This window comes from Carlito syrichta, unplaced genomic scaffold (genome assembly GCF_000164805.1).
Source record: "Carlito syrichta isolate Samal-C Ts95f unplaced genomic scaffold, Tarsius_syrichta-2.0.1 Scaffold308819, whole genome shotgun sequence".
Classification (NCBI taxonomy): domain Eukaryota; kingdom Metazoa; phylum Chordata; class Mammalia; order Primates; family Tarsiidae; genus Carlito; species Carlito syrichta.
In genome coordinates this window covers 368,969-381,183 of record NW_007252915.1, presented here as the reverse complement: position 1 = coordinate 381,183, position 12,215 = coordinate 368,969, and the positions used below count along the sequence as shown (strand labels likewise).

The following is a 12,215-nucleotide window of genomic DNA, read 5'->3' as shown; positions in this document are numbered from 1 at the left end:
ACATTTGGGAAGGTCTAGATCCTTTCTAATCATTCATTCATCTCCATAGTTGATCTAGGATATAAACCAGACTGAGAACTGAGTCTATGCCCTGTTTTCCAGGGCCTCCTCCTGTATAATAGCCTTTCTAGAATCTTAATTCCACCTTACCTTGGCCATGAGGCTCAAATCAGCCATGAGGAGCTTGCAGGGTTGAGAGAGGAACAACTCAGTGAGACCAGGGATGGGCTGGTGATCCAAAACAAAAACAAAATCTGAACAGGATGCCAAAGTTTCATACATGAATCAAAAGCAAAGGAATCGGTATGGAAAGCAATGACCAGTATTAGTTCCTGAGCTACCACCACAGAAGGAACAGAGCACAAAGATAAGAACACGGGGGAGCTTCCAAAATTAAGAGTCAGCAGACTTTGCCAGTATTAATTTTTTAAAAACCTGCAAAAGAAGGCATTCTTGTACCCAGCTAGATGAAATGGCATCATCCATCGTGAAGGGTAACTGGGAACTATATCTCAAAAACCTTAAAGATGCATATAGTCATCAATCCTGTTATTCCACGTGTAGTCATTGAACCCAAGAACATAATGGGTCTTCAGCATGGATGTTAATGAACCAGAATGATGACAGAAGATAAAATAGAAAGAAAATTGAAGCCAATTGCTAAATTATACAAGAAGATTCAGGTCACTGGGCAATATTAAGAAGCTCAGAACATTCTTCCCATGCACATACTCATACTTTCTTACCTCACCTCCTTTAACACTGATCAAATGTGTCACTTTTTCAGGGTGGCCTTCACCAAACACTCTCACAAAAGGCAGCCATCACCACCACATCCTCAACCCCATCCCTCTTTCCTGTTTTATTTTTCTCTATAGCACTTACTACCTTAGAAGGTATAAAAACTAATTTATTTTGTCTTTCTTTCTGAAAGGTAATCTCAACAAGAATAAGGATTCTTGGTCTTTTTTGTTTACTGCTGAATCCCCAAAGCCTAGAAGAGGAAGGGCACATAATGTGCACTACTTCCAAGGGTTTCGTGGGGGTAAGTCTTGGGATGATCTGCCTCCTAGGTGGTACCCCTGAATGTAGGCCAATGCAGTTTTGGAGGAGAAAAAGATGGAGAGGGAATGGGATGAGGATAGACTGCTCACCAGTGGCTCAGTAAAAGAGATGGAGCCCTGTCTGCCTCTACAACTAAAACACATAAACAATGGTCACGTCTGTGAGGGCTTGGCAGAAGATGGATGACTGTTACGTGAGTGAACAGAGTTTGCTAGCGCCTCCTGTCACATGTCTTTCCCAGGACTTTCTCTTCCATCTATAGTCCCTCCTCCTCCTTTCAAGGTTTTGTAGTTCATTCCTTCATCTCATAGGTTTCATACAAGACCAAAAGGCAGTTTCTCCATTGATAAGTTTACTAAATGACATGTACATGCAAGTCATGATTCTGAAGCTAAAGTTTCGTTAAAATCTTGATAAACAACTGTTGGGGTTCAATAGAAGAAACTCTATCAACTTGTATAGGGAAATAATTCCTATGTAAGAAAAACCTAGTTGGTTGACTATTTATACTTTTCTTTTATGCTTTCTATTTAGTGTGATGGCTAGAACAGTTTTGAGGTAGGTGTTGCCAGCTTTAATAGAAACAGAGACCAATAAGGTCTAGTTGCTCCTAATTACCAAGAAAACTAAGGGATTGACCTTCCAGAAAGACCTAACAGAGCCCTGACTGATCCATCCAACTGTGGCATCAGGTAAGTGAAACAGACACAACCTTAAACCATGTGTCAGCCTTTTCACCAGTAAACATAGACCAACCACTCAACCATTCATTTCTCTGTAACTGTTCATCGCAGAGTGGCTGTAAAATGATGTAATTTACACATCTGGGGTCAACGAAATTGTAGCACACTAGAAGTGCAGTGATAGAGTTTCCAGATTAGTGGCATCAGTGATACATCCTTTAAATTCAGTTTATAGGTGCTTTTAAAAAAGATTTCCATTATAAAGATGTGGGATACAATTCAGGGTTAGATATATAAACATTGATCATGCAGGTACCCTTGTTGATGAAGTATGCCCCTCCCTCCCCTAGCAGTTTCCCTCAACTGCCAATCCCACCACCCCCTCCCCTGACAGTTTCCCACTAATGTCAGTCGCTTTCTTATAGCATTATAATCTTTCAAGGTCCGCTTATGAGTGAGAACATATGGAACTCTGTTTTGTTTCTGTAATAAATCTGAGTATGATCGACTACAAATCCATTCAAGTTGCTGCAAAGTTCATATATTTTTCCTTCTTTACGTCTGCATAATATTCCATTGTGTATATGTTTTAATCCAGTCCAGCTTCAATGGGCAACACGGTTGGTTCCATGTTTTTGCTATTATGAATAGAGCTGCAACAAACATATGTGTACAGGTATCTTTTTTGTAGAATAATTTGAGTTACTCCGGGTATATTCCCAATAGGGGAATTGCTGGGTCATATGGAAGGTCAATTTCTAGTTCTTTCAGAAATCGCCACACTGTCTTCCAAAGAGGTTGTACTAGTTTGCATTCCCACCAGCAGTGTAGAAGTGTTCCTTTTTCTCCACATCCTTGTATGGGCTGTGCTTCTAAGACATTAAAAGGCACAGTGGTCATCTAAATTGGTTCCAGAGAAAGACACATCAAAATATGTCAGTACTCTGTGTATGCGGACTGCCAGCTGCCCAAAAAGAGAAGACAAACATATCTCTAAGAATAGTGCTTGACACCTTATTTAGGCTTCCCATCTGGAAAAGCTCAAAGCATTTGACTAATTTAATTACTTATCTGTAATTATGTTTTTGCACTAGATTCCAGCTCAATAAGAAAATGAACATTTATTGAATGCTTCCCTTATGCCAAATAGTGCAGTAGCTGTTTGACAAATGTAACAGAATGCTAAAAGAGAAGTTGGTGCTAAAACACAATATTAGGGTTCTCCAGAGAAACAGAACCCCCAGGATGCAACACACACACATGTGGTTTAGTACAAAGAATTGACTCACATGAGTATAGAGGTTGAGGAATTCCACAACCTACTGTCTGATGGCTGGAGCCCCAGGAAAGCTGATGATGCATCTCTGAGAACCAGAAAGTCAATGGTGTACATCCCAGCAAAAAGCAAGAGAATAGTGATGACCCAACTCAGCAATCAGGCAGAGAACCCATTCCCCTTTCCTCTGCTTTTTTGTTCTATTCAAGCCCTCAACAGATGAAATGAGGTCCCCCTCCCCATCCTACAGAGGGCCATCTGCTTTACTCAGTCCACCAACTGAAATGTTAATCTCATCCAGAAACGACCTCCCAGATATATCCAGAAATGGTGCTTAATCTGGGCACCCAAAATCCAAGTCAAGTTAAACCAAGAAACTCTCCATCACAGACACCAAGAAACAACTGATTCCAGTTTGCAAAGGAAATGCTCAAAGTCTCTTATAGGATTCAATCACTCATCTGCATCAAGGACATAAAAGGAACAGGCATGTATTTGGAGAGAATTTCGCTGGAGAGAGCTGTGTTCTGTGTCCCCCACTCTCTACCTCCGAGGGAGAGAAGGGTGAGAGTGCCACGTCCTAAGTCTGTATCCAGAGAGAGGGATTTTGAAGAGACCAATATAAAATCTTAACAGAGGTCCTTTGAACTTTGGGAAACATGATGATTTGGTGTTTGAGCGACGTCTGAGGAATATAAATGAACAGAGGCTGACCAAAACAGAACAGAGAACTTTAGTACTAGAATTAACTACACTCCTCGAGTCAAAGGAAAGGATCTGTGCATTTACCATAAACTGAACAATTGGGAAAGACTTCCTGAATGGAACATCAGACCTCTGCAGCAGGGAAGCTGGAGAGAGATTACTGGCGAAGTAAATAGTAATGCATGCCAGACAAACTTTAGGTGAGAGAACCCTAGCAATGGCTGAGAGTGAAGTCACCCAAGAATTTCCAAAAGCATCCAGGTAAGAAAGAATCATTTAACTATCGGCCAGTTCCACAGACTACGGACTCCTACTCCTCTCACCTCTACCTTCTCCCTCCTGGTCTAATCCTGGGGGAATCAGAAGCACTTGTTGGAGAAGGAGAAGAAGACTAACCACATGAGGAAAGAGAAAACTAGACAGCTGTACCTCCCTTCCGGGACTGACTACACACTCCTGCTCAAAGAGGCCCTAGAAACAGGAAGGTGGAGACATCAAGTTTCAATAAAGTTAACTCTACGTTTTTAATTCCTGAATTGAAGTTCATATTTGTGACTTTAAAGAATGTAGCACATGCATTATCTAAGAGTGACCCAAGAAGCAATGGGATATGGTAGACTGGGCAATGCCCCCCACACATACACACAAACAAAGATATCTACATACTAATCCTCCAAATCTGTGAATATGATATCTGAATGACAAAAGGGACTCTGTAGAAATGGTTAGGAATTTTGAAATGCAGAGGAGATTATCCAGGATTATTCAGATTGGCCCAATGTCATAACAAGGACCCCTTTAAAAGGTATCTAGGAGGGTTACAGACACTGAAAGCCATGTGACTGTAGAAGCAGGGGCACAGTGGGAGATGGAAAGGTGCTATGCTGCCGGATTTGAATGTGGAGGGTGGGACCACGAGCCGGTGAATTTAGGCAAACTCCAGAGCCTAGAAAAGGCAAGGAAACAGATTTCCCCCCAGAGTCTCCAGAAGGAGCACAGCCCTACTGACGCATCTTAGAACTCCTGGCCTCCAGAACTATAAGATAACACACATGTTATTTTAAGCCACCAACTCTGTCATTACAGCAGCAGTAGCACACTCATACATGGGATTTATTCAAGTTTTCACGGAGAGGCAAGGGAAAAGCCTCACTGACTAAAATTAAAGGGATGGAAGGAAGCAAGGAAAAAGACTGTGATTCCTCTCTCACAAGGCAAGCTTGTTCCATGTAATAGTTACACTCGGTTATCTCGATAAATATTCACAATAACTTTATGATCAGCAACTATGGTTCACATTTTAAAATAAAGAAACTGAATGTGAGAGGTTAAGAAACTTGCCTAAGATGGTAGGGTGGGCAAGTGAGACCAAGATGGGGAAAAACCCTGGACTGCTAGTGGTATCCTAGCTGGTACAAACATTCTCCTCCCTCTGGCTCCGAAGACTCTCTCTTTTTCATTGCACCACAGCATCTATTGTGTGTATGATTCTCATTTGACATGGACCATAAACTATGAAACACTTTTCATAAAACTGGTGCTCCTTAAAAGTACAAACCCTCCCCCTCAAGCACGCGCGCGCGCGTGCGCACGCACGCACGCACACACACACACACACGATTCAATGCTTGGTTCCTCCTATTTAGCTTCCCTGAAATTCTTGATCTTGGTGCCCCAAGTCAGACTCTAGCTCTGGCCTCTTGCGACTAGACTGGATTTACCAGGTGCTTTCTTAACTCAATATTTCTGAATAGAAGCTTCTCACTTAGTTCCTCCTCTGGATGTACTACGCTTAACTTCGAATTTCTCTTAATGCTACCACCACTGTCCCAATCTTCCAGACTCAAAAGTTTGGAATTATCTTAGACACTGCGATTTATAGCATTCTTTAAACCCATGGTTGCCACAGGTGGTATATTCTACCCATGTCCAGGCTCACGTCTAACCAAGGTGGAGCAAACGTTGGACAGCGATCGCTAAGAGATTGAAAGCACTTATTAAAAATGGCCATCCTTACTGGAGTTAGGTGGTATCTCAACAGATGCTGGCGTGGGTGCAGAGAAATGGGAACGCTACTACACTGTTGGTGGGAGTGCAAATTAGTCCAATCTCTATGGGAAATAGTGTGACTTTTTTTAAAAAAAACAAAAAGTTGATCTTCCATACGACTGAGCAATCCGCCTTCTGGGAATATACTCAGAGGAACTTAAAGCATTCTACAAAAAAGACATCTGCACATGCAAGTTTATTGCTGCACTATTCATAAGAGCAGGCACATGAAACCAACCCTGCTGCCCATCAAAAGTGGACTGGATAAAGAAAAAGTGGTACAAGTACATGATGGAGTATTATCAGTACTACACAGTCGTAAAGAAAGACTTTGCAGCAAACTGGATGGATTTAGGGTCCATCATACTTAGTGATCTATCACAGAAGCAAAGAACTGAATGCCACATGCTCTCACTCGTAAGTGGGTTCTGAACATTTATCACAATGCTACAGGGGAGAGATCAGCCCTCGTGGGACACCTCCAGGAGAGGGAGGGAGGGGAGAGGGCCCCTGGCCTTACAAAGGATACCTGATTCTTTTTTTTTTTTTACATGCATAATGAGTTTATCATACAGGAAGTTTAAATAGGCAACATTAACTAATGTTTGTCTTGGGGATGTATACACTTATTGTAATAATCTTTAGAGAAATACAAGGGGATAGTGAACACAAGACTCCAAAGAGATGCTCTTTCTGGGGGAAGGGGTTGAGTAGCGGGGCATGGCAGCCCTATAGGTTCAGTGCAATAGGTTCTTCACAGGTTTGGCCAGTGCTGATTGCTCAGGGAGTTTCATGATCATCACTCTTTACACTGCAATTTTCAAATTGCAGCTTGTGAACTATTTCTAATTTTTTTTTAAAAAAATTGAAAGAGAAATAGAAAATACCAAAGTTCTTCGCAAAAATCCTTAGCAAAAACTACTCACATTGGAACAAAGCTACAGCGGATTGTAACAAGTCATGTGACAGAGCAGAGCAGGATACCATGAAAGCAGCCTTGGCTAGAAAGAGGTCACGTGATCTTTGACTCACTGGCATCTTTCTAGATTTCTGTTGTACAACGTGCAATCAGATGTGCAAGGCATTTCTGTCGTACAAAAGACTTGATGTGTTACTTACGTTTTACCACACACACACAACTAAATTAAACCAGATTCTAAACCAGGGGAAGTGAGGACCAGTTGAAGGCCCAAGCTTCACCTACACATAGACTACTCAGGTCACGAATCCTGAACTGTACCCCACATCTCAACAGTAAAATAGAGATGTTTTTAAAAGGAGAAAACAATTGGAAGCAAAAAATTTGAGTCCTACAAGTTGCCCCATCTTATGGCCTGGGAGGATTCCTAGTTCCTACCATGGGGACAGGAAACCGATTTGGAGGCTAACGGTCTTCTGAATTGAGAAGACAGGTTGGGGATCCAGGAAGATCAAAGCAGCAAGAGTTCACAAGGTAGAGAGGAGACAGAGGGACAGAGAGTGAGCTCCAAGAACGGCAGAGGGGCCCCCTCAAGCATTCGGCTGAGTACTGATCAGCACATGGGTGAGGAAGCTATCTGAGATCAGGTATTGACCCAAAAGGAGCAGAGGAAACAAACATTGGAGGTCACAGAGGGTTCAGAATGGTCCATATTCCTACTAGACAGAGCAGAAAAATGTCATAATTCACAAACGTTAAGCAGGGCACTCATAAGCATATTGTCTCAAAAGATTATGTTGTTCTGAACAAACTAGATTAAAAGCAAGCACTGAGGGGATCAAACAGTTTCCAAATAACTATGTGCAAGAGAAAAGCTCAAAAATATTTATGAGGATAGAAAAGTATGCAGCACCTAACAAGGTAAAATTCACGAGTTTTTGCATCTGATTAAAAATGACCAGATATGTAAAGAAGCAGAAAAATGCAAAACCTACCTAGAAGTTACACAGATGTTAACATTAGCAGAGGTCTTTCAAATAAGTTATTACAAGTGTTTTCCATACGTTTGAAATGTTAAGTAGCAGCATGGAATACATAGACTTTAAAAAGGCATGTATTGAAATGAAAAGTATACTGGATGGGATTCATAGCAAATTAGACACTTATGAAGGAAAGACAAAGTCGGAGAACTTGAAGACACAGTAATATTAACTGTCCAGGAAGAAACCAGAGAGAAAACATGGACAGATTATCAGTGATCTGTGGTACAACTTCAAATGCTTTATATAGAGAGGCTCCTTGACTTTCAATGGGATTACATCCCAATGAACCATTGTGAGTTGAAAATATCATAAATCAAAAATGCACTGATGACACCTAGCCTACCAAACAGGCTAGGAGTCATAGCCTAGCCTACCTTAGCCTAGCCTACCTTAAATGTGCTGAGAACACTTACATTAGCCTACAGTTGGGCAAAAATCATCTAACACAAAGCTGATTTTATATTTAAAATTTTTTTTCTACATCTTCGTAATTATATTTATTAGAAAGACTGGAGAAAAAATTAAAATGCCATTTAGCTTAAGAGTTATCTGCAAAGCAATTCATTTCAGGAGTGGAAGACTCCTTGGGATCATTTCTTAATATCAAAATGTATGCAGGTTTCTCTTTTGAATGTCTTGCACATTTAAAGAGGCAACCGTACGAAGTCTCCTATTTTCCACATGACACTTTCTTTGTTTCAGCCAACTCTCAGTGGAGGGGCAACAAGGGCAACTCCATCTCCCCAGACAAAGAGCATTGGAATATTCCGCTTTGTTGATTCAAATATCTCTTCATATGTTTCTTCACCAATTTCTATAATAGTCACAGTTTCTTCCACATCTCTCAATATCATATTTAAATGTTGATCATAAGCAAGTAATCTGCCTCGAAACTCTCGGTCATTCCTCATTTTCACAGAAATTTGCTCATCCAGGCTGAGTCGGATAAGATCCAAGGGTTTCTCTACAGTGTTAGTAGTTTGTTGCTGTTCCACGTCTTCGCCATGTTTCCTATTTAAAATTTTTAAATCTCTTGTGATTTATTAATACTGCACTAAAAGTGGAAAGCAGAAAGGTAATATAAGTATTCAAAGTACAGTTTTTAATGAATGAGTACCATTGTTGTGCCATCATAAAATCAAAAAATCATACGTCAAATCATTGTTCAGTTGGGGACCATCTATATCTGTAATTGGGCTGGAAGGAAATTTTGAGATGATGTATATGCAGATGATCTTGATGACGGTGATGGTTTTGCAGCTGCACACATGTGTCAAAATGTTTCAAATTAAACATTTTACATGCAGTATAGTACAAGTCAATTATACCGCAGTAAAGCTGAGAAATAAGAGAGCATATTCAAATGTGTGTTCAACAATAGTCCCTGTCTTCTCCTTCCCTTCCTCTATGGTCTCTCCCTTGGGTACCCCATCTCTGGGAGTGATAGCCCAGTCTGAGCTGTATACTGGCTCTCTTCCCAGTCTTCCCAGTTTTTTCCTCTGTAGATGATCCCTTTGATATTCCCTATCTCCCTTCAGCTGCAGCAGCAGGGACCTGGCCAGAGACAAACTGGACATTCCTCAGCATGTTGCTACAAATGTAAAATAAAAATCAATCATAAAGTCTTCACAGAAGATGAAGCCATTTCAAAAGTTATTACAAATTACTGTAAACATTATCAATCGTTTTTTTAAAAAGTCAATGTATTGAATTAGCATTTCTGTGAATTAGCCATTTGGCAAATTTGTTTCCAAGGAACTGTCTATCGGTGAATTGACATAGAGCCACCATGCATCAATATCCTTCCTTTGTTAAGGGAAATAGACTGCAAAGAATATTGAGGTAAAATGAGAATTTATATGCCCCTCTAGAAAACAGGCTTTGTATTTGTAAAGGGAGAAGAGGCTATATTATTATTCACAACAATCTTTTATTTAGAAATTATTCTTTTTTATTTTTAAGTTTTCTGTTTTTCAAATTGTGGCTAGAGAGACCAAGTATGAAAAGAATTCATAATTCAATGGAATGGTACTAGAGTTCTTGCCAAGGCTAACCGTAATGACACTAAAATGCATTTAGAATTGTGAACAAACCTGATCAAGAAGAAATCAGAAATGAAATGTGCACTAAAGGAATAAACTCATTTTAAAAAGTCTGAGTGATATTTTCTGAAATTCTGTCTACCTCAATCAGGTGATAAACTTTGAATATGGTTACAGAAGAACTAGAGAGAAGGGTAAGTTGAATGTAGGAATAAATGATGTGAAATCTATCCCATCGAAGGATGAGCACTTGAAGTCTCTGTTGACATAGGGACCAAAAAGTAGGCATAGCAGGCCATCAGCACCTCTGATAGCGACATCTTACATGTAGCCGTACAGATGTCCTATGTCCTGGTCTGCTTAAACAGTAACTGCAACTTGGTCTCATATATTTCCATTCGATCACTGCAAATCTCCCAAGGTGGTAAAATGTCCTGTAGTGTGTTAATGATCATCTGTGGCACCAACAGAAACATCCTAGATATTAACAGGCCCAGATCTCATATTCTTGTCTGGATCCTTGACCCAAACATGAAAACTCAGCTTGCTTAAGACAGAAAAAAAACCTCTTCATCATAGTATAAGTGCCTTTTCAATCCTGGGAAGGATTCAAATTTAATATAGAAATGATGAAGTAACTCAACACGTATAAGTATTATGGTATTTTAAAATATGTTTAGTAATAATATTATATGTTTTTTATTTAATGTCTCTAAATTCCAAGAAAATCTCACATATTAGTCAAACAAAAATCCAATTATATGATAAAGAAATAGCACCTTTCATAATAATTGTCCACACTGCAAAAGACAGTTTGCAAGAGCAAACACAAGTCTTGTTTAACTTTTGACGGAATGATAGATTAAAGATGAATTAAGCTATGATATTGCTTCATTCCTCTGCCATGAGATTTTGGGGTCTCACACAGCTAACACCATAGAACGCCTAATTGAAGAAAAAGTTATATATTGGGAAAAAGTCATACACTTGTCATTGACATTGAATAGTACTCTCAAGGCAAAGCAGATTAGGAATTCCAAGCATAAGACATTCATTCACACCCTTCAGCGGGTGTTCGGAACTAAATTATAGCACAGCATAATGTAATAGAATCACAGGCTGACCCAGAAAGACAGAGGGCCACTGTCATCAGCCAGTTGACTTTATAATTATTTTATAGTATAAAAAATGTTCAGAGACAGTGAAATCACAGCTAGTACAAGTTAAAAAGCCTGTTCCAACAATGACAACAACAAAAAAGCCCACACTTCAAAATTTATGAATGGCAACAGTTAAATAGTAGAATTCAACAAAAACAGCAATTGCTTAAAGAAAGTAGTTTGCTGGAACCTGCTCCAAAATAATCAGCTGAAGTGCCTGGAGCATCAATATTTCTTTTATGAATCCTGCAGTAAAGAACTTCCTATCACTCAGTTACAATGATGATCTTAACATTGTGTGCCTGCTAACAGAGCAGGTAAAGATGAAAAGGCAGAGGCAATTTAGTCACTTTGAAAGCCACTGCTAACCTCCATTGCCACATTTATAGATCAAAAGAAAAAACCCTCAAACAATGGAGAAAAGCATAAAGTAATTGCAAAAGTATTAGAAATAAACTATGAATAAAATTAACAATTTAAGTCTACTACTAAAAATGTTCACAAAGTATCTTCAAGCAGTGCACAAGCCTTCTGTCTGATGGGGTTGCTTCAATTATTTGTGGCATAATCTTTGGCCAAATCCTTAAGTTCAGGAAATAAAGAAAATGCAGGTTTTTATTTTAGTTACTATTAGAGAGATAGAAAACCTTAGTAACTGAGCTTGCCAAAGGAAAAAAAAATTGCTTTTCTGCTGACCATAGTTAAAAGTAGGCTACCTACATGAAGTCACAAATGAGTGACATTATCTTGGGAGTAATCTAACAGCTAACATCTCTAAGACTAATTGTTCCTACATTATAACGCCAAACTTTTAACTTTTTTGTTAACTTTTAAATTTTTTATCTTAAAGATGTGGGGTATAATTAAGGCTAGGTACACAAACAATTCATTATGCAGGTACCCTTGCTGATGAGGTGTGCCCCTCTCTCCCTTGGCTGTTTCCCTCAACTGCCAATCCCACCCCCCCCTTCCCTGGCAGATTCTCACTACTGTCAATCCCTCTCCACTCCAGGTATTTTCCCACTACTGCTAATCCCTTTCTTATAGTATTATGATAATTGTTCAAGATCTACTTATGAGTGAGATCATATGGTATTCTGTTCTTTGTTTCTGTGATAGATCATTGAGTGTGGTAGACTCTAAATCCATCCAAGTTTCTGCGAAGCCCATATGCTTGTCCTTCTTTATGGCTGCATAATAGTCCATTGTGTATAGGTACCACATTTTTTTTTTTTTTGAGTTGGAGTCTCACTCGGTCGCCCAGACTGGAGTG

The 12,215-nt window shown here is 39.6% G+C and overlaps 1 pseudogene; it reads right to left on the bottom strand.

Moving 5' to 3' along the window:
• Positions 1-8,279: 8,279 nt before the first annotated feature.
• LOC110596353 overlaps positions 8,280-12,215 on the bottom strand; it is a 22,343-nt pseudogene continuing 18,407 nt past the window's right edge.